Source organism: Aquarana catesbeiana, unplaced genomic scaffold (assembly GCF_042186555.1).
Source record: "Aquarana catesbeiana isolate 2022-GZ unplaced genomic scaffold, ASM4218655v1 unanchor238, whole genome shotgun sequence".
NCBI lineage: Eukaryota > Metazoa > Chordata > Amphibia > Anura > Ranidae > Aquarana > Aquarana catesbeiana.
Window position 1 is genome coordinate 58405 of NW_027362666.1, and position 22480 is coordinate 80884.

The 22480-nt window shown below is 45.3% G+C and overlaps 1 pseudogene; it reads right to left on the bottom strand.

Annotated features, from left to right (window-relative positions):
* Positions 1 to 4540: 4540 nt before the first annotated feature.
* Positions 4541 to 17264, bottom strand: LOC141122078 (uncharacterized; annotated as a pseudogene).
* Between the last annotated feature and the right edge of the window lie 5216 nt (positions 17265 to 22480).

Sequence of the window (22480 nt, forward strand, 5' to 3'; positions counted from 1 at the left end):
TAAGAAAAGGGACACAAAGCCCAAGATAAAAAAGACAAGCCAGGGTTCTAACACTCACTTGGTTTCCCTCAAATGCTCACAATTAGAATAGGATTGTCTTGAGCTTGATTTTAGATCAGTGCTTCTTAACCCTGTCCTCAAGTACCCCCAACAGGCCATGTTTGCAGGTTTTCCTTCATCTTGCACAGGTGCTTTAAATCATAGTCACTGGCTTGGTATCTTGGAAAGCTATTTTAGATGAGATAAATTCACAAAACATGTCCTGTCGGGGGGGGGGGGGGGGGGGGGGTACTTGAGGACTGAGGCTGAGAACCACTGTGCTAAAAAGGAAAATTGAATACTTACCGCTCTGTAATTTTTCCTTTCTTAGTGACTATCCATGGCAGCATACACACAATCCATGCATATGCTACCATGAAGGCACCAGGAAAGTAACTGACAAATCACACCGGTTTTGTCTTCCAATGCCAATCAGCCTAGTTAAGCTGCAGCTGGGAAATCTGTTGCACGAACAGTAACAAAAAACACAAACATCAAAATTTGCAAGAAATTTTATTGGCCACCAAAACAGGACTTGGAAAAGAGCAATGAAAGCAAAAAACACATGTAGGTTAATTTGAGACACTAACAGAATATGTTTTTTTAGGTCTGACCATTTTGCATTGGGAATTAACAGGAGATAAAAGGACTGCACCTACAAATGGATATCTATTAAGGATTTAAAAATTTTCACAACATCTTGAGAAAGATTTTGCAAAATAATGCAGCACAGACAATTAAATCAAAGTGAACAACCTACAAACGACACACATTGACAACATCAAAATAATTTCAGGGGAAAATATCCCCCACCCAAAAAATACAATAGACCAAAGTAAAAAAAAATCTGTTTTGCAAAACAGAACAAATAAAATACAAAGTGAAAATACATGTGTTATAAACTCGATAAGGACACCCAAATGTACTCTCTTGCCGCCCCCACACACAATCTTGCCTCTTTTCATGGCAAGGTAAAGAATGCTATCTGCAAGCTTTATATGAAATAGGTTTGTGTGCTAATGAGGCAATTGAAAACACATGGACAGTCCATGAAACACACAAAACGCAAGTTCACCCAATGTAGAGACTGAACTTCAAAGTGGGTACACCTGTTAAGGATGTCCTTAAATTACTAACCCAAAAAACACACTCTATGAGCATGCCCAGAAACATCCAAGTGCTGTTCACACACAAAAAGCACCAAAAAAGCAAAGTCCCTGAGCATGCCCAGAACAACCCAAATGCAGCTAGCACAAAATAAGCCAACCCCCTGTCCAAAATTAAGCACATCTTCCAGCATGCTACCAAATTAAAGATGAGACAAACACCCCCTGGTCCAGGGGGGCAAACAAAGAGCCTAACATGGGAAAAAGTTAGACAACAAATACCATTGCAGTCTATGGAAACTGACTTGTTAATTTTGCGAGTCCCCACTTGGCTGGCTTATATTCTAGTTATTGGCCTTAAAATGGGTATGGGGGCCCAGGTCTCATCCTGAGGGACATAGATCACCAATGTCACCAATTTAGACAACACCAAAACATGAAACAAGGAGAAGTGCCTTTAAAAATGCAAAATTGATTACAATCTAGTAACTTGGGGTGGGGGGGGTTACTCTGCCTGTAAAGTAGTACATCTGTAGCATGTATCCAAAATGCTGCTTCAAAGATGTACGGCTTTAGAGCAAACTTACAAATTGACATTGCAGCTGCATGATTTTAGCATAAAACAAAAAATAGCCTGCCCCCCCCCCAATACATACAAGGCCATTTGGGTCTGTTAAGGCTTAAAATGAGAACCCGCACATGAAAAATCCCACCCCAAACTAAAAAAATATTGTGCCCCTCCCACACACTAACAAACCCCTAGCCAAACACAGCAAGCCAGCCCATGAAAGGGGGTGTACTCTTGGGGGCAAGAGGGGCTCAGGTTGTGGGGGCCTGCAGACAGGGGGGCTTTAAAGAATGTGGAAAGCCCCTTTAAACTAGAGGGTACAAAGTGCTTTGTGGTTGGTATTGGGCTGAGCCCAACATGCCCCAAAGGCACCCACCTATGTTGAGTGCATGTGGCCTTGTATGGTTCAGGAGGGGGTTGGGCGATGGCTCTTCTCGCCCCTTTCCTAGCTGGCCCTGTTGTTTGCTCTGAAAAAGGATGTGGTTTGGATTGGTGAAGGCAGCTCACAGCCTTTTGAGAATGGAGTGGAGTGTGGAGTTCCCCTTTAAAAGCAAAAGCTAGCCCATGGAAATCCAAGAGGGGGGAGACAAGAGCATTGGAGTGTAGAGTTCCCCTTTAAAAGCAAAAACTAGCCCAAATAAAACATATGCATTAAAAGGGAGACAAGAGCATTGGAGAATGGAGTGTGGAGTTCCCCTTTAAAAGCAAAAACTAGCCCAAATAAAACGTACGCATTAGAAGAGGAGACAAGAGCATTGGAGAATGGAGTGTGGAGTTCCCCTTTAAAAGCAAAAAAGTTAGCCCTAGGAAATCATGTGCCTTAGCGGGGGAAAGGTAAATGCTCTTTTAGGAGGAGCTAGAGGAGCGAGAGTCTTTTTACATAATTGTAACAAGGTACATGTCACATGTTGGCAACGTAACACGCTAACATGACCTGTGTGCAAATATCCTTTAAAAAAATACATGAGGGTGAACCAGCGTAAACAAAAAATTGTCAAGATTAGAGTTGCGCCCGTTCAACCCACACAATTGCATTTACATTACTTGACTTTTACTAAGATTTTGGCTGCACAGTGAACAAACGTATTTGAACGAGCGCAAGAGACGCTTGCACATGCGCAGTGCTTACATTGATCTTACGCAGTTCTAAACGTACTTGCAGGCACAGCAGGCTTGTTCAGAAAAAGTTACTTTCTCATTCTATTTTGGGGATATTTGTTACTTGGGCAGTTATTACTAAACTTCCTCACATCACCCCATAATATTGGCACTTCCAGCTTCTTTTCATTTTGAATTGAAGATGCCGTGCTCCATGTCCATAGTGGCGCACTGATCGCCTCCTCCTGTGCGCCGAGATTACTTTCGTAAATGGGGATTAGTGATGTGTTACCGGCGCAAACGTTTCTGAAATATAAAATGTACATTGCGCCTCGCCGTGTGCCTCAACTCATGCGCAAACGTTTTGTAAATCAGCCCCAATGTCTGTTCACTGTTATTTGAGACCTAGGAGTCCCTTATCCATGGCCGCCATCAGGGGGGTACAGCCGTCACAACTGTAAGGGGCCCCAGAAGAAGGCAGGACGGGTGAAGGGGAGCCGTGTTGTGCATTACAGAAACGTTTTCACAGCTTCTGCTCTTCTCGTCTCATTGAGATTAGACATCGAGCTCTTTACTGCCACCTCTGGCTACTATGTGATCTGCACAATGCTTCTCAGCAACATGTCAGCTTTGTGAAAACAGACTGGGACCAGGTAGGAAGATCTTCTTTACAAGTAGGGGCTGTGAGGGAAAGGGAGGGGGGCTGTTTGTGTACAGGGAGGGGCCAGAGCCTTGTGTGTTAACAGATTTGTGTATGTGAGGGGCTGGCATATATACAGGGCTGTGTGGGGGGGTTGGCATATATACAGGTGGGGGTGACATATATACAGGTGTGTGTGTGTAGGGGCGCTGACATATATACAAGCATGTGGAGGGGGGCGCTAACATATATACAGGTGTGGAGGGCTGACATATATACAGGGTTGTGTGGGGGGGGCTGGCATATATACAGGGTTGTGGGGGGGGCTGGCATATATACAGGTGGGGGTGACATATATATAGGTGTGTTGGGGCGCTGACATATATACAAGTGTGAGGGGGGCTGACATAAAAACAAGTGTGTGTGGGGGCGCTGACATATATACAGGATTGAGGGGGGTTGACATATATACAGGTGTGTGGGGGGGCTGACATATATACAGGTGTGTGGGGGGCTGACATATATACAGGATTGAGGGGGGCTGACATATATACAGGTGTGTGGGGAGGCTGACCTATATACAGGATTGAGGGGGGCTGACATATATACAGGTGTGTGGGGGGGGCTGACATACATACAGGATTGAGGGGGGCTGAGTGCGTACAGGTGAGGTGGCCGGTGTTTGGATTCAGTGGGATGGCCCGTGGGCAAGCCTTGGGGAATGTTGGTGGTCAGACTGGGGGGGGGGGGGGGCAGGCCTAAAGCTGTGTAAGGGGCCCAAAAATTTCTGATTTCTTAACATAACATTGGGCCTCCTTGGCTAATGCCTTAACTGATTAACTGACAAGGATTCATAATTTACAACTTAGTAGAATATATGGTGAGGCCTTAAAACCTTCCTATGAAAATATCTTCTCTAAGGACGGTGAACTTCGTTTAATCTCTTAAAAATATGTTTTGAACAAGATGGCTACTACTCATGTCCAGAGAATCACATTTAAAAATAATATATTTAGACCATTACAAATTCATTTATTTTAAACTCAATAGGTCTGACAATATAGACACTTGTATACAGACACATATATATATATATGTACCAGCATGTGGCTTACGGGAAAATAAGTAGAGCTTCATTATCTGGTCATTGAAGTCCACCCCTCCCATATAAAGATTATATTCGTGGACACAACTACATCAGATACCGTGCAAATTTGAACCATAGTTTCTGCATTAATGGAATTAACCACTAGCCGCCCGCCCCGCTGTCAAATGACAACGGGACGGCTCTCGTTCTGGGTGGACGTCATATGCAGCTGCACCATGTTGCTTTTTTTTTTTTAGGAAAAGATAAAAAATCCAGAAGTGATTAAATACCACCAAAATAAAGCTCTATTTGTGTGAAGAAAATGATAAAAAAATCCACATGGTTACAGTGTAGCATGACCGCACAATTGTCATTCAAAGTGTGACGGCGATGAAAGCTGAGAAATGGCCTGGGCAGGACGGGGGTGAAAGTGCCCGGTATTGAGGTGGTTAATTGTCCTTCCACTTCACTGCGAGCAATTCATTAGTTCTCAAGCAGGCTTTCTCCTCCTTTCTAAGTTGGATGTTTTACAAGTCATTGGGGGAAGCCCCGGTATTTAGGTCACACGGTGCCACGAGCCAATTCCAAGATTGTGTCTAAAAAGTGTCACGTGGGCTGCACAGACTCCCTAGACCCGGAAGTCCAGGGAAGGTTTCCCAGAGATTGTGGTTAATTTACTAATGTAAAGTGGTGTTTGTGTTGGATTTTATATATTATTTTAAAAAAATGACATGTATAGCCTGTGGCCCTATCACAGAGCTTCTACATTTGGACCCCAGATCTGGCACGCTTGTTGGGGAGATGCTGTTTGATTGGAAGGTGGCCAGTGAAATGTATGATGGACTCATCTATTTAGATGGTTTGTTGGGGCGTATACATATCTGAAAATTTCTGGGAGAGGTAGTTTATGAGGGGCAGAATTTTGTAAAGCTGATCATATTCAGGGTCACCCCGAGGATGACAAAGTGTGTGATCACTAAAATACATAAAATGCATTATCGTCTCATATCTATGCCTGGCCATTGCAGCAGAGAACACGGGCATATGATGAATCGGGTCTCTGGACCAATATGATCGCAGCTCATTCTTTTTAGTAACGCCCATGTTGGGTTTTAGGCCCAAAAAAGTTTTACATTTATAAACCTTGATAGGTCTCCAATGTGAACTGTCTGTACTGTTGTGTGTATAAATTCCTTCAGCTCACAATCGATCGATACAGATCTTCCGTAAAAAACACCAAAAAAAAAAAATCTAGGGGAGTTGTTAAATTTGCGGTTTCCACCTGAATTCCAGGTTGGGCAGTGAATGGGGGAAGTACGAGCGCTGCACAATCTGTGGGCTGCTAATCAGGACTTGCACAAGCACATCTGGAAGAACACTATGGGCTCTATGGGTCTGTGGTTCAATTCTTGGTGTCTGCAGGATAATACTAGTGCTAGCCACCTCACCAGCTTGGACTCCATTTGTGGGACCCGCCAAGGTCAACACGAAATACTTCTGTCCTGGTATATAAAAGACTAGGATGTACTAGGCCGCTGGTGCCTGCCAGTTCACCAAAAGGTAGTGGGGCACTAGTACTGGCATCCTGCGGCATATAAGACAAATCAAGTGTTCCTAGCACTTCATCTACCCGGGGTCGGGTACACCTGACCTTAGCAGGGACCTCTCCTCCATCCTCTGAGCTCCCTGTCGGGGTGCCGCTGCTCTCTACAGGTTCGTATTCAGAGCCTGATTCTGTCAGTGAGGACTCCTCCTTCACTCTTAGCTGTCATACTCAGAATCCTGTAGGCCTTTTCACTAGAGTACATTTGTTGGGAAATTTTGGCCACTAAATTCACAGGTACCTAGTGTGACTCACGGGAAAAAGAGCTCCTGGCTGTCAGGGACTGCTTGAACAACTACAAATGTAGCAAGGTCTCCGGCCTCCTTCAGTCTAGTGAGAACCTCCAAGGCCAGAGATAGCTGACATCCTTCGGTATATGGTTGGTTATGAAGCATAATGGGTGCAAGGTGGACGTTATTGGGTGCCAGACACTTCTTGAATGCAAAAGAGATGTTTATTTCTCTTACAAACTTTTTGGGGGAAAGAGGGTTAGGGCCAGGACACACTAATGTAGTTGCAAGTTCAATTAGCAGACTCTGAGACTTCATTACTAGGACAGCCGTGCAGGGAAAGGCATCCAGCAAGACACCACATCTGCACATGCAGGAATGCTGTCTCCTATGGCAACAGTCTTTATTAGTTCCTAACACAAAGCACAATAGTTCTTTCACCTTCACTACAACTTCTCCTTGTAGTTCTTCAGCCCACTGAGCTCCTGGTCTCTCACTAGACCCTCTGATTCACTGACTCTGAATCCCTTGAGCTTCTCCAATCTTCATGGTGGTATCTTCCTCAAGCGTCACCCCCGCCTCTTTGCTGGGTCCCTAGCTTGGCACTCCAGATACTTCTCAAGCTTCACTTCACTGGCCTGCTCAGTCCCTGGCTTAAAACACAAGGCTGCTCTACAAGCGTCACCTCCGCTGGTTAGGTCCCTGGCTTGATCACCGCCTGAAGTTTCCTGATTCTCCACCATGCCCGTTCGGGGAGAATACTGCTCTGGTACTTGCTTCCATTACTCACTGAAGTCCCTAGTAATAAGGTGGTTGGTCCCTTAGTGGTGACAGCTTCCCCTCTACCTCTGACCATGACAGGTTCTCTGGCTGGCAGAACCATCACTTTTGGTTGGACTGCAAGCCACAGTGCCAACCCTGCGCTGCTCACTTACTTCTGGATAGGACCTCAGACAGCCTAGCAGCCAGAAGTGCCTGGGATAGGCCCAATCTTCGGTCTAGCAGCACGGGCATACAACACACATCCACCTAGACTACCGTCCAGGTGGCACCGAACATCGATCACCTGACTCCACCTCAATATATAGGTTCTCCCAGCAGGCCAAGAGATTCAAGAAAACTCCTTCCCATTGGCTGAGATACCCCATATACCCATAACCTGACCTTGGGTTATCTTTCTCATATCTAGTACCACCAAGTGCCCAGCCACCTAGTGGTAGAAGAGAAAAGTGCAACAAGGCCAAACTTAGGGAGAAATCAGTAGATCTCTCACAATCAACCAGGATAACTACTCCTGGCAAGTAAATTTGTGAGGAGCTCCCTGACTAAACTCCAGGGTGCTACACAAATAAAACTTACCTGCTAGTGCTAGAGGAGATCAGGCCTGATTCTGCTAACACTGCGGTTATGTGTGCAATGTATCAGAGGTGCCGGTGATCTACTGACACTGCACTTGTTGGGGGGCAGAAGGGCTGATCCTGCTAATGCTGCATTATTAGGGACACTATATTAAGGGGGGGACATTAATACAGTTCTGTTCATGATCAGGATATTGATCCATACAGACACTATACTAGTAATGTTGGTGATCAGGATCCTATAGTGTGAGTGCGATAGTGTGTGGACAATCTAATGCTAGCTGACCCTGGCACTATCTGATATACCAAGTGACTCTAATACAGCGATTGGTGAAAAATACTGTACACTGACGCTGTACTAATGGCACTGGTTGGGTGACAGGGGTGATCAAAGGGTGAATGAGGGCAATCAATGGGGTTAAATGTGCCAATCTAAGGTGTGTGGGTGTAAAGTGTGGTGATTATACTCACAGTGTGATGTTCTCTTCTCTTCCTGAACCGAAAAGGACTCGGGAAGAGAAGAAATCACAAGATAGCTCCCCGTGTTTACAAAATAAAACACAGGAGTGATTTGTCATTGGCTGCAGGTGATCAGCAGGGTACGGGGCAAAATCATTGGCTGGGACCTGCTGACAAATTTGTCCTACAGCCAATGACAGTGGAGGTTTCTGGGTGTGCGCGTGCATGGGTGCGGACCTGGAAGAAAGCCATGACATAAAAGTATATTACCAGACCTGTATGAGCCGCTCATCCATTGTATTTATACAACACTTCATCCATGTCTTTGGTGATCTCTGATCTCCTTATGAACTGTTTCTTACATGATGAAGATCAGCCATGGAGTATATCTGAGGTGTATATCAGGGTGTGCTTCTTCCCCACATGAGAGCTGTGATGTCCAGCAACATTCATATAGAAGACATTTCCCGCACTCAAGGCACTAATACACCCCGAGGGTTGTGTGGGATCCCTGATGTACAGGAAGACAGGACTTTAGTGAGGAACAATTTCCTCACTCAGGACAGGAATACGGCTTCTCCCCTATGTGAGATCTCTGATGTCTGTAAAAATGGGACTTCTGTGAAAAACATTTCCCGCACTCAGGTCAGGAAAATGGCTTCTCCCCTGTGTGAGATCTCTGATGTGTGTCAAGACCGGACTTCACTGAAAAACATTTCCCGCACTCAGGACAGGAATGCGGTTTCTCCCCCGTGTGAGATCTCTGATGTCTGTTAAAACTGGAATTGTCTGCAAAACATTTCCCGCACTCAGGACAGGAATGCGGTTTCTCCCCCGTGTGAGATCTCTGATGTGTGTAAAGATGGGACTTCGTTGAAAAACATTTCCCGCACTCAGGACAGGAATACGGCTTCTCCCGTGTGAGATCTCTGATGTGAGTAAAGACTGGACTTCTGTGAAAAACATTGCCCGCACTCAGGACAGGAATACGGCTTCTCCCCTGTGTGAGATCTCTGATGTCTGCTAAAATTGGAGTTGTCTGAAAAACATTTCCCACACTCAGGACAGGAAAACGGCTTCTCCCGTGTGAGATCTCTGATGTGAGTAAAGATTGGACTTCTCTGAAAAACATTTCCCGCACTCAGGACAGGAATATGGCTTCGCCCCCGTGTGAGATCTCTGATGTGTGTCAAGACTGGACTTTACTGAAAAACATTTCCCGCACACAGGACAGGAATACGGCTTCTCCCCCGTGTGAGATCTCTGATGTGTGTCAAGACTGGACTTCACTGAAAAACATTTCCCGCACTCAGGACAGGAATGCGGTTTCTCACCCGTGTGAGATCTCTGATGTCTGTATAGATGAGACTTCACTGAAAAACATTTCCCGCACTCAGGACAGGAATACAGCTTCTCTCCTGTGTGAGATCTTTTATGCACAATAAGATGTGATTTATAATGGAAATACTTCCCGCACTCAGTACATGAAAACCTCTTCTCTGTTGGAAGGACGGCACCGTCCCTCACAGTCTGAGGTTCCTCAGGATAAGAGGAATACAATGGTCCATCTACACTGTGTGGTGCCGGATGGACATTGGAGGTAGTCGGGTTTTCTCCTGGACTATACTGTGTGATGTCCTCATCTTCTACTTTACAGTCTGGAGACAAAGTGAGACAATCCTCTGAGGTTTTCCTCATCTCCCGTCCGTCTACTAAAATAGAAATAAAAAGATTATTACTAGACATGAGCTGATTGGTTCCTGCTGTGCTCCAATCAAATCATCAGATATAAAATGTCCAGCTGGTAGGAAATGGGTGTAACAAAAGAGAATACATATTATGTGTATATATAGCAGTGGGTAGAGGGGAGAGAGCAGAAGTCAGGACTATGTAATGTACAACATATTGTATAAGATACAACAGATAGGACTATATAGTATCAGAATGATGTAATGTACAATATAGAGTATATAGTGCAGGGGTCAGGAGTATGTAATGTACAACATAGAGTATATAGTGCAGGGTCAGGAGTATGTAATGTACAACATAGAGTATATAGTGCAGGGGTCAGGAGTATGTAATGTACAATATAGAGTATATAGTGCAGGGGTCAGGAGTATGTAATGTACCACATAGAGAAGGGGTGCTCAACCTCTTGAGGAGCGAGGGCCACTTTAGGGACTTGGTAACAGGTCGCGGGCCACGATAAGTGTAGCGGGCGGATGGCAGGTCTGTGTCCACTCTGCATATGTAGAGCAGACACAGATGCAGCCCGCTCTACCCTAAGGGCCCTCCAATCCGCCCAGATAGAAGAGGACAGATCCCCTTCTGTTTTTTTTAAAGCAGATCGGATTCCAGATAGGTGGGTGTAAGAAGACACAAGTCTGTTTACATCTGCCGCTCTATAGAGGTGAATGGAGGGTCCGATTGGGTCCACCTGAAAAACAGACAGGCAGACCCAATCTGACCGATCATGTGAAAGGGGCCTAAGGCTGCTTTCACACTGATGCACAGCGGTTTACCTGCATCTCAACTGACCTCAATCTTCACTTCTTCCTCAGGATTCCTGCAGCTGGTTGCTGCTGTCCACCAGGTGGTTATAACTGATGGCTGCTGCTGGCTGTCCTCCAGGACTGGTACTGCTGGCTGGTACTGCTGTCTGGTACTGCTGGCTCTGGCACTGCTGGCTGCTGTCTGAGATTGCGGGTTCCCGTGCATTAGTGTGACAGAATCATGTGGCTGCAGTAGAGAGCAGAGCCGATGCTTCCTGTCACAGGCGGAGAACATTTGGTATCACTCCACCTGTGAAGGAGCCGGCACTATACAGGAACATCGGCTCTGCTTCCTCTAGCAGCGGCTCCGATGCTCCTGATGCTCGGAGATGGAGGGTCTGGAACCTGCGATCTGGGCTTGCCAACCCGCCATCTCAGAGAAAGACATGTTGGGCCACATCGGAGGACGCCACGGGCCACATGGGCACCCCTGACATAGAGTATATAGTGCAGGGGTCAGGAGTATGTAATGTACAACAGAGTATATAGTGCAGGGGTCAGGAGTATGTAATGTACAATATAGAGTATATAGTGCAGGGGTCAGGAGTATGTAATGTACAATATAAATTATATAGTGTAAGGGTCAGGATATTGGTGCCACGATCTCCTTGAGTCGGATCGCGGGTCCCGCGGACTCGATCGCAGCGGGCATACCCGCGATCGCCTCACGGAGAGGACGAACGGGGAGATGCCTTTGTAAACAGTATCTCCCCGTTCTGCCTAGTGACAAGTGTCACTGGATCTCTGCTCCCTGTCATCGGAGCAGAGATCAGTGATGTCACACACCAGCCCATCCCCCTGACAGTTAGTAATCACTCCCCTAAGACACACTTAACCCCTCCCCACCCCCTAGTGGTTAACCCCTTCACTGCCAATATCATTTATACAGGAATCAATGCATTTTTATAGCACTGATTGCTGTATAAATGACAATGGTCCCAAAAATGTGTCAAAAATGTCCAACATGTCCGCCATAACGTCGCAGTCACAATAAAAATCACCGATCGCCGCCATTACTAGTAAAAAAAAATTATTAATAAAAATGCCATTAAACTACCCCCTATTTTGTAAACGCTATAACTTTTGCGCAAAAAAATCAATAAACGCTTATTGCGATTTTTTTTTAATCAAAAATATGTAGAAGAATACGGATCGGCCTAAACTGAGGAAAAAAATAAATTTTATATTTTTTTGGGGGATAATAATTATAGCAAAATGTAAAAAATAATGCATTTTTTTCAAAATTGTCGCTCTTATTTTGTTTATGGCGCAAAAAATAAAAATCGCAGAGATGATCAAATACCACCAAAAGAAAGCTCTATTTGTGGGAAAAAAGGACGTCAATTTTGTTTCGGAGCCACGTCGCACGACCGCGCAATTGTCAGTTAAAGCGACGCAGTGCCGAATCGCAAAAAGTGCTCTGGTCAGGAAGGGGGTAAAATCTTCCTGGGCTGAAGTGGGTATATAGTGCAGGGGTCAGGAGTATGTAACGTACAATATAAATTATAAAGTGTAAGGGTCAGGACTATGTAATGTACAACATATTGTATAAGATACAACAGATAGGACTATATGGTATCAGAATAATGTAATGTACAACATAGAGTATATAGTGCAGGGGTCAGGAGTATGCAATGTACAACAGAGTATATAGTGCAGGGGTCAGGAGTATGTAATGTACAATATAAATTATACAGTGTAAGGGTCAGGACTCATAATATTGGTATTCAGTAATCAGTGGAAGATTAAATATTTACATGAGACAAGTTGCAGAGGTCCCACACCGCTGCCTCCCATCTCCTGAGACTGCACTCAGTGACTTGGATCTGAGACTATACAGACATATCCCTCCACCCGGCACAGCCAGCAGACAACAGAACAAGTAACCCGGGAGAATTGTTCTGTCAGATATCATACTAGACCAGGGCATGGGGCAGAAGACCCAAAGAACATGTCCAAGGTGCCTAGGTAGAGCAACATTTATGGTGAAAATCAACCTTTTGCTGCCAGCTGAACCCCAGAATTTCCATAAATCCAGTCTAGATACATAAATTGTGTCTGCAGCACAGAGAAGGAAGATTATCACTCAGTCTTTGCCCTACTCTGGACCAATCAGTGAGCAGTATGGGTGGAGGAATGTATTTAGTGTTAATGACCCACCTGTGCTGATCTCTGTAGGAGTGTCCTCCTCTATAAATGTCCTCGTTATTCCATCCTCCTCCATAGACTGCTGATCATCCCTCACATACCTCTCTTCTTCTTCTGATTTAACCTCAAATTCTATATCGATTGGATCTCCACTCTAAATCAAGAAAATGAGAGAGAATATCATCTGTAAAATATAAGCTTTATTATTGTGACATCACATAAAAAATATACACATTGTCTCCATGACTGTTTTATATCCTCCGTCCCACCAACCTTGTAACAGTGAGGGATGGTGTGATCTTCCTGTGTGGAATCCCGGGAATACAGAGGACGGGGACATCTCTCTGGTGGGTTCCTGGTATTAGGTGGCTCCATCTTATCCTTGTGTCCTTCTGAAAACTCCTCCTTCACTCCATACTCCTCATCCTCCTCTTTATACTCTTCTTTAACATCAATATTATCATCCCCGAGGTTTCCACTCTGAATATATAATAAAACATTCATTGTAACAAACATGCTGTGTATAAATCAGAACTACCAATAATTGTCAATCATCTACCTGATGATGGTGAGGGATGGTGTGATCTTCCTGTGTGGAATCCCGGGAATACAGAGGACGGGGACATCTCTCTGGTGGGTTTCTGTAGCTGGATGACTCCACCATGGTGTCCTGGTACAGATCTTTGTGTTCTTTTAGAGACTCTGACTCCTCCATCACCCCATCCTCATCATCCTCCTCTTTTATCTCTTCTTTTACTTCAATTTTAGAATCTCTCAGGTTTCCACTCTGAATATATAATAAAAATTACATCAATTGTAACAATATAAACAACAAATAAACAACAAATATTCTGCGCAGATAAAATTAAATGAAACAAAATAAAATTCAATCAAGGAATGCTAGCTGACACTGAAGGGTAATTCAAAACGCCTCAATCAAACAGTAAATAAAATATAGTGCAGCGCAATCATATTAAACAGTCCATAAAATCATCTGCTTGATGAAATCCAGTCTTGTAAGTGAAAGAAGCCTCCTAAAGTGCAATCTTGGATACAAACAGTAAAGAGGTGATTTCAGCCCATCCACTACAGATAGTGCAGCCTCTCACCTCATAGACTCGACCTGTAAAGGTCACACAGCATTTGATCCACACCTGGGGTACCGATCGTAAATGATCCAGCCGATGCTTACAGTGCACATATGAACAGGAAAAAAATGGGACAATCTAGTGCGGGTGACGCCAGATGTAGCTCCTCCCCCGCACGCGTTACATCCTATGGGCGGGACTTCTTCAGCATGGGGTCGGAGACACATCAGCAGCCCACTGCTATTCATATTGTCATGGAGACTTAACAAACCAATAGACTCACACACACAGCGACGCAGCCGCAATGTAAAAACACGGCAGTATACTAGCATGAAAGGACCCCACGCTGAAGAAGTCCCGCCCATAGGACGTAACGCGTATGGGGGTAAAGAGCTACGTCTGGCGTCACCCGCGGCCATCTTTCTGGTTGGAAACCAGATGATATACATGCCTGTTTGCTAGCACTCGGCCGGAGTGCTGTGTTTGTGAGCAATTTTGCTTCTTTTTACCACTATTCAAATAAATATCTATACAGAGAGCACTAGATTGTCCCATTTTTTCTTGTCCATATGTGCACTGTGAGCATCGGCTGAATCGCTTACGATCGCTACCCCAGGTGTGGATCAAATGCTGTGTGACCTTTACAGGTGGAGTCTATGAGGTGAGAGGCTGCACTATCTGTAGTGGATGGGCTGAAATCACCTCTTTACTGTTTGTGTCCAAGATTGCACTTTAGGAGGCTTCTTTCACTTACAAGACTGGATTTCATCAAGCAGGTGATTTTATGGACTGTTTAATATGATTGCGCTGCACTATATTTTATTAATTGTAACAATGCAGATAATGTACAGATCCTAATGTTACTATCAGTGATTGTTCCTCATCTACCTGATGATGGTGAGGGATGGTGTGATCTTCCTGTGTGGAATCCCGGGAATACAGAGGACGGGGACATCTCTCTGGTGGGTTCCCATTACTGGATCCATCTGTAGGAAACACACACACTGACTGAATACATTGTTTCTATGTGTTTATCAGATGATGGGGGATCTAGGTGGACCCTCCGTACTGCTCTCTCCTTTACAATAAAGTCTCCTCTTACCCGGTGATGTGAGGGGCGGCTGATTGTCCATCATGACGTCCTTGTAGAGATCCTTGTGTCCTTCTAAATACTCCCACTCCTCCATGGAGAAATAGACAGTGACATCCTGACACCTTATAGGAACCTGACACACACAATGATACAGTCACCATCCAGACACATCCCTTGTCTGTTACTGGATAATGTCCCAGAATTCCCAGCACCGCTCACCTCTCCTGTCAGCAGCTCCATCATCTTCTTGGTGACTTCTAGAATCTTCTCCATGTTGTGTCTCTCAGGTTTTAGGGAGTCACATGGAGGCACTGTGATGGTCATATGATCACCTGACTTCACAAGAGGAAATCTCTGTATTGAGGAACCAATAGGAATATCATGTTAGAATCCCAGAATCCTCCTCACCTCTCCGGTCAGGTCTGTGTTTTATTAATAGAGATAAGAGTGATGTCATGTGACCTCCCAGAATCCTCCTCACCTCTCCGGTCAGGTCTGTGTTTTATTAATAGAGATAAGAGTGATGTCATGTGACCTCCCAGAATCCTCCTCACCTCCCCGGTCAGGTCTGTGTTTTATTAATAGAGATAAGAGTGATGTCATGTGACCTCCCAGAATCCTCCTCACCTCTCCGGTCAGGTCTGTGTTTTATTAATAGAGATAAGAGTGATGTCATGTGACCTCCCAGAATCCTCCTCACCTCTCCGGTCAGGTCTGTGTTTTATGAATAGACATAAGAGTGATGTCATGTGACCTCCCAGAATCCTCCTCACCTCTCCGGTCAGCAGGTAGATGATCTCCAGGGTGAGGTTTAGTATCTTCTCAGTCATGTGACTCCGGTCCTCCTCCATCCTCATTGGTGCCGTCATTTGATCTATACAGGTCTCCTTGTAGACGGATAACTTTGGGAAATGAAAGTAAGAATTATTTGGATGGTGTTGGTCACACAATAATAGGATGTGGATGTGAGGGGGGTAATAGGAGGGTTGCTGTACATTTAACAACTACTCCCCCCCATGGGAACAGATTTAGTTTGGACTGTTTGCTACATTTTTGAGGTGCGGGACCCTCTTGGCTGCCGGATCAGATATTCCCCTTTCTATGTTGGGTTTGTTTAGTTTCTGAACTGGATTTGGTGAGTTTTAGATCTGCAGACAAGGAATGATAAATACGATCCTTCCTTTGACTTGTTTGCTCTGAGGCAGTGCTGTGAGGACAATGTCGGGTCATCATGATGTCCAGGAAGGGGAACTTGCTGACTTTTGGTCGGAGTTGTCGGCTAATCAGGATAATTGCCAGAACTCCGGCTGCAAGGCTCCAATCTCCGGCAGCCTGCTGACTGATCGGAGTGATGTCACTGTCACTCTCTGCAGTAAGAGAAGGGATCGGATTGGATAGCAGGAGGATTCTGCTGGTGGAGTACAGAACTGTGGGGGAGGAGTCAGTTTTGTTTTCTCCAATAACAACCCATCTGCCATCTATGCTGATTATGAAGATTATAACATGTAAGTGTACTATTTGTTTTTATGGAATAAATGACTTCATCATTCTAATGAGGATCTCGCGCTGTCATTTCTTTGTTGTTTAATCTCCTTGGATCTTCCCGGATCTTTATCTGACAAGCTGCAGGACCCTTGTATGTTGGAATGAACATTTGTCCTCATCATGCTGTTACCATAGACTGCTGTCTGTTGGGCTGGACCTTGTAGTGCACATTACTGGTGTGTGTTTTTTATTTCAGTGCTGGTAGGAGGACAGCAGGGGGGAGGGGTTTGTTCTCTTGGTCTATTTTGTATCCTGTAACATATTTCTAGAACGGTGAAATGGTGAGGTGAAGGCTTCCTTCACTTGCTGGCAGAAGGTCTTTAAAAGAGAAGTATGATTTTTTTTTCTTTCAGATTCATACTTACCTAGGTGGATGCAGCATCGGTCCCCCGGCACCTCTTCACTGAGAACCGATCGATCTAACATCTGCGATGGCTCGGTTCTCACAGCTCTGCCCCCCGCACTCACTGGAGATGTGGAGGGGCGGGGAGCGCCCGTCTCAGTCTCTCAGTGGCTCGCTGAGAGGCTGAGATGGCCATCAGTCCAGACACCTGGAAGATCCAGACTTCATTGTGGTGATGATGCGGTGCCTGGACTGATTCCAGTGATGTCACCAGAGAGAGGACTTCATCCCGCTCTCTGCTGAAAACAGATCACAAGAGTGCAAAACGAATTGTACTCCTGTAACCCATAGGAGAAGACCAGCCAAGTGATCTCAAGCTGGACTTCTCCTTTAAGGAGGTGAGAAAAGTATGTGCAGGTGGGGTGAGAGGATCATCAGAGACCAACAGCCTGTGTAGTGTAATAATTGTCCTTTGTAGGCCATGTATGGTCAGGATGGTCATTGTCTTGTCTATTTATTGTCAGTGATGTTTGTTTAGAGGAACATATTACTAGAATTTATCTCCAAAATGAAGAGAATGTTCCGGCCCCATAAGTGGGGAAATGTTCTGACCCTGAAGGGGTTAATCTAGGTTTCCACACTATATATGTGTGTATCATCATCTGCTGGAGATAAAAGACATCACAGTGACTATGGAGGAAGAGGACGGACATGACGGGGGGTTACTGGGTGTAAATAGAAAATAAGATCTTATTATCTCCTCTACTGTCACTTCCAGCAATGTCTCCTCTCTACTTCCTCCTGACTCACCTCTCACCCGGAACTTCCTGTCTGTACCTGACATCACTTCCTGTTTTCCATAGAGACTTCCTGTCTGGGTAGAAGTAAGATCACCATCTTGTGGAGTTCAGAGGAACTGCAGCCCCAAGAAACGTCTCATACTAACCATTCCTGTATAGCAGGGCAAAGTTAAAATCGTGAACTTTTTGGTGAAGAAAATGCAAAAATATATCAAAAATCATAAAAATATATATATATCAGTCCACTCATAATGAACATGTTAAACATAAATTGCAAGTATGTAATGTTTACATAGGAATGGTGGTGGAGATCTCTCCAAGTAAGAACACTTCCTCATATATGCTTATATAAATAAAATAATTAAATGTGAAAAAAGCTGTAATAAAACAATAAAAAAATATATAGACCAAGATCATCCACTTCAGCCATAAAGACATTGTGATTCAAGATCTTCTAGATCACATAGAAGGAGGACTCATCGACATACGTCCCAACTTTTTGAGATGGGAATGTGGGACACTTATTAGCAAACGTATGTAGGCATCAGACACACCCCCTGCCACGCCCCCTTAAAGGAGAATCATACAACATTCTACTGAAACTGCCCTACTAAAAATCACCAATGACCTAATAACTGCCAAAACCAATGGCCACTACTCCATACTCATACTTTTAGACCTCTCTGCTGCCTTTGACACAGTTGACCACCTGCTGCTCCTCAGAAAATTACACTCCCTTGGCCTCCGTGATTCTGCATTATCCTGGTTCTCCTCCTACCTATCTCAGCGCACTTTCAGCGTCACTTACAACTCCATCTCCTCCACTCCCCTTCCTCTTTCTGTTGGGGTACCCCAAGGCTCTGTCCTTGGGCTTCTCCTTTTCTCACTCTATACCTCTTCCCTGGGCCAGTTGATCACCTCCCATGGCTTCCAATACCATCTCTATGCCGATGACACACAGATCTATCTCTCCACTCCCCAACTCACCCCCACTATCTCCTCACGGATCTCAAACTTGCTGAATGACATATCGGTATGGATGTCACACCACTTCCTCAAACTTAATCTTTCTAAAACTGAGCTTGTTATATTTCCTCCTTCACGGTCCCCCTCCTGTGACTTCACCATTAATATCAACAACACAACCATTGGTCCCTCCACACATGCCAGGGTCCTGGGTGTAATCCTTGACTCTGACCTCTCCTTCAGCCCCCATATCCAATCACTGGCTAAATCCTGCCGCCTTAACCTCCGCAACATCTCCAGAATTCCACCCTTCCTGACTAATGACACCACAAAGCAACTTATTCACTCCTTGATTATTTCCCGCCTCGACTATTGCAACTCTCTTCTTAATGGCCGACCCTTAAGCAGGCTCCTCCCCCCCTTCAGTCTATTATGAATGCTGCTGCTAGACTAATACACCTCACTAATCGATCCGTGATTGCTGCTCCTCTCTGCCAATCCCTTCACTGGCTTCCCCTACCCCACCGTGTAAAATTCAAAATGCTAACCATAACATACAAGGCCATTCACAACATCGCCCCCATTTACATCACCAACCTCATCTGCAGATATCGCCCAAATCACCCCCTCCGCTCCTCCCAGGACCTCCTGCTCTCTAGCTCCTCCCATGCTCACCTTCAGGACTTCTCCAGAGCCTCTCCTCTGGAATTCCCTGCCCCAGTATGTCCGATCAGCCCCTATCCTGTCCACCTTTAGGAGATCCCTGAAAACTCATTTATTCAGGGAAGCCTATCTCACACCCACATAACTGTCCCTGAGCCACCCCCATCAAATCATTCTTTGCAGCTATTACCTTTTGTACCACCACCCCCTCCCTTTAGAATGTAAGCTCTACGAGCCGGGCCCTCCTGTACCTTTTGTATTGAACTGTACTGTAATTGTGTTGTCCCCCTTATACATTGTAAAGCGCTGAGTAAACTGTTGGCGCTATATAAATCTCGTATAATAATAATAATAATAATACAAAAAAATGATTGGTTAAACCCACAAGTGCTTTTTTACCACTACTTTTCCTTTACACTGGCTGTTAAAATTTACAAATGCAGCAATTTAGAAATCGGATGAAAGGTTTAGCGCTGGGAAACAATTTTTGTAAGATAAAAAGTGCATTTTATATACAACTATAAAGATCAGACCAAAATGAGGGACAGATGAGGAGGAAAGAGGGACAGAGGGACATTGTTCCAAATCAGGGACAGTCCCTGAAAATCAGGAACAGTTGGGAGCTATGCATCTGTGATTTCATACATTTGTTTGGAAGGATAGAACAATCCTCAGAAGGGATCATGTAGGATGACAGGAAAGGCTCCTGATTGGTGAGGTCCAACAGACATCCCAACTCTCCCACATTTCGGCTGTGGCTCCCTGACACCTGCAAGTGCCGCACAATATCCCGGCTGCAGGGCCGATTCTGGGCGGGTGCGCGGGGTGCACCCAGGGGCGGCGATACCGCTAGGCAAAACTAGGCAGTCACCTAGGATGCAGCCACAACCACTGGCTTACCTACTCTCCATTGGGAGGAGAGAGGGCACCTGATGCTTGTGAGTGCCTGTGCGGCTGTGCCTCATCCTCTACCCCTCCCCTACCCGGTAGCTATGTGACCAGTGGCATAGCATGGGAGGAGGCAGGCGGGGCACCGCCCTGGGGCCGGGTGCAGAATGTAAAGGGGCGCTGTTGGACTGTCCCCAGTGTGATGGCTGATTAGCGGGGCAAATAGGTGCAGCACTAGTGGCACTATGGCAGCAATCCGCATCTCCCTTGGGGTGCAGGTGGGCATCCATCGCCACACACAGCAATAATCAGCGATTTGATGGCAGATAGGTGGGGGGACCTGAGAGAGCCCAGGACTCAGAAGAAGAGCTCCTCCGGCACCGCCTCTTCCTCCTAGACCCCACCTCCCGAAGAGGCGAGAAGCAGCTGGGCAGGCCCGGAGTGAGGACTGTTCTCTGAGGACAGGCTGATTTGGGACACAGGGGACAGCCGAGAGCAGCTGACTGGCTGAAAGGATCAAAGCGGATCTTCACAAGAAGACAGACTGGCATTGAATGGAAGGTACCGTACCATCACATCATCATCATACATACACAGGTCTGCAGACAGATTCTAGTACAATGGGACAAAGGAGGGACTGCAGATAAGGACAGGGCTAGGGGTCTCACTCATCTCCCCCCTCACTCCCCTCTTTCAGTCCTCACTCTCTCTGGGCCCCCCCTCTCTCTGTCAGCCCCCCCTCTCTTTGTCAGTCCACACTCCCTCTCTCTCTCAATCATCCTCTCAGCCCTCTCTCTTTCTCTCAGACCCCCCCTCTCTGTCCACCACACCATGTGTAATTTCATATACAACATAAACATAAAGTGCTTGGTGCTCAAGATGCTGTTCCCTGCAGATCCACTGCTTCCACTTTGCTCCTACTTCATTCATCCTATAATATTTGTTGCTATATAAAATAAAGTAAAAACCTGTGCAAATTCATGTAATCATACAATATTATGTGCTCAATATAGTGTTCTCTGCAAGTCCACTACTTCCACTTTACATCTACTTCAACAAACTTATTTTGCTCAAAAAAATTTCTCAAATCAATAAAAATCCCCACTAAGGGGGCGCCCTCACCATCACGTGTGTAAGAGGTGGAAGAAGGCGTGGCTACACTACAGCTGGCACAGTTTGGAGCACCGAGAACTTTACACCTTATCAACTTTTCATTGGTTGGTGGATTTTATTGAGCAAAATAAGTTCATTGAAGTAGATGAAAAGTGGAAGCAGTGGACTTGCAGAGAACACTATATTCAGCACAAAATATTATATGATTACATGATTTTGCACAGATTTTTAGTTTATTTAATATATCAGCAAATATTATAAGATGAATGAAGTAGGTGTAAAGTGGAAGCAGTGGATCTGCAGGGAACAGCATCTTGAGCACAAAGCACTTTATGTTGTATATAATTTGCACATGGTTCAGTTTACTTCATTTCTTGATAAACACCATAAGATCAGTGAAGTAGGTGTAAAGTGGAAGCAGTAGATCTGCAGAGAATATTATTTGAGCCCCTAGCACTTTATATATGAATGTCTCCACATATTTTAGTGTATTTGTGATGATTTATGTGCACACACAATAGGACAGCGCTGTGACACATAATGCTCTTCTAGTTGATAAAGGGAATACTTACCTTTGTTACAGCAGCAGTCCGGTATAAGTTATTTTTGTAGGTATTTGAGTTGTTACACATAGCGCGGGTTTTATTCTATTTATATTGGTGACATCATTGCCCAAATCTGGGGATCAGGAGCCATTTCCACCCTTTACTCTCGGCTGGGGTTCTTTGCAGGTAGGTGCAGTCAGGGGATGAAGAGCCTCACCCGCCATGAAGGTAAAAAAACAAAACAAAAATAGAAGATTGAGCTTCTAGGGTCGTAGCTCGGCTTCCTGGGAAATTTGGGGCTCCTTGTTCAGCCTGTCAGAAGCTACTTACAGAGCGGACAGTTTAACTGCTTGCCGCCCGCCCACCATCAAATGACCCCGGGGTGGTGAGGCTCTCATTCTGGGACGCCGTCATATGATGGCATCCCAGAACGGCCGCTCTCGCAACCTCAATCTCGCCTCCACGGCTCTTTACCCATGTGATCGGCTGTGTCCAATCACAGCGGATCACATGTAAACAAGGAAGTGCCATAATCAGCTCTCCTCGCC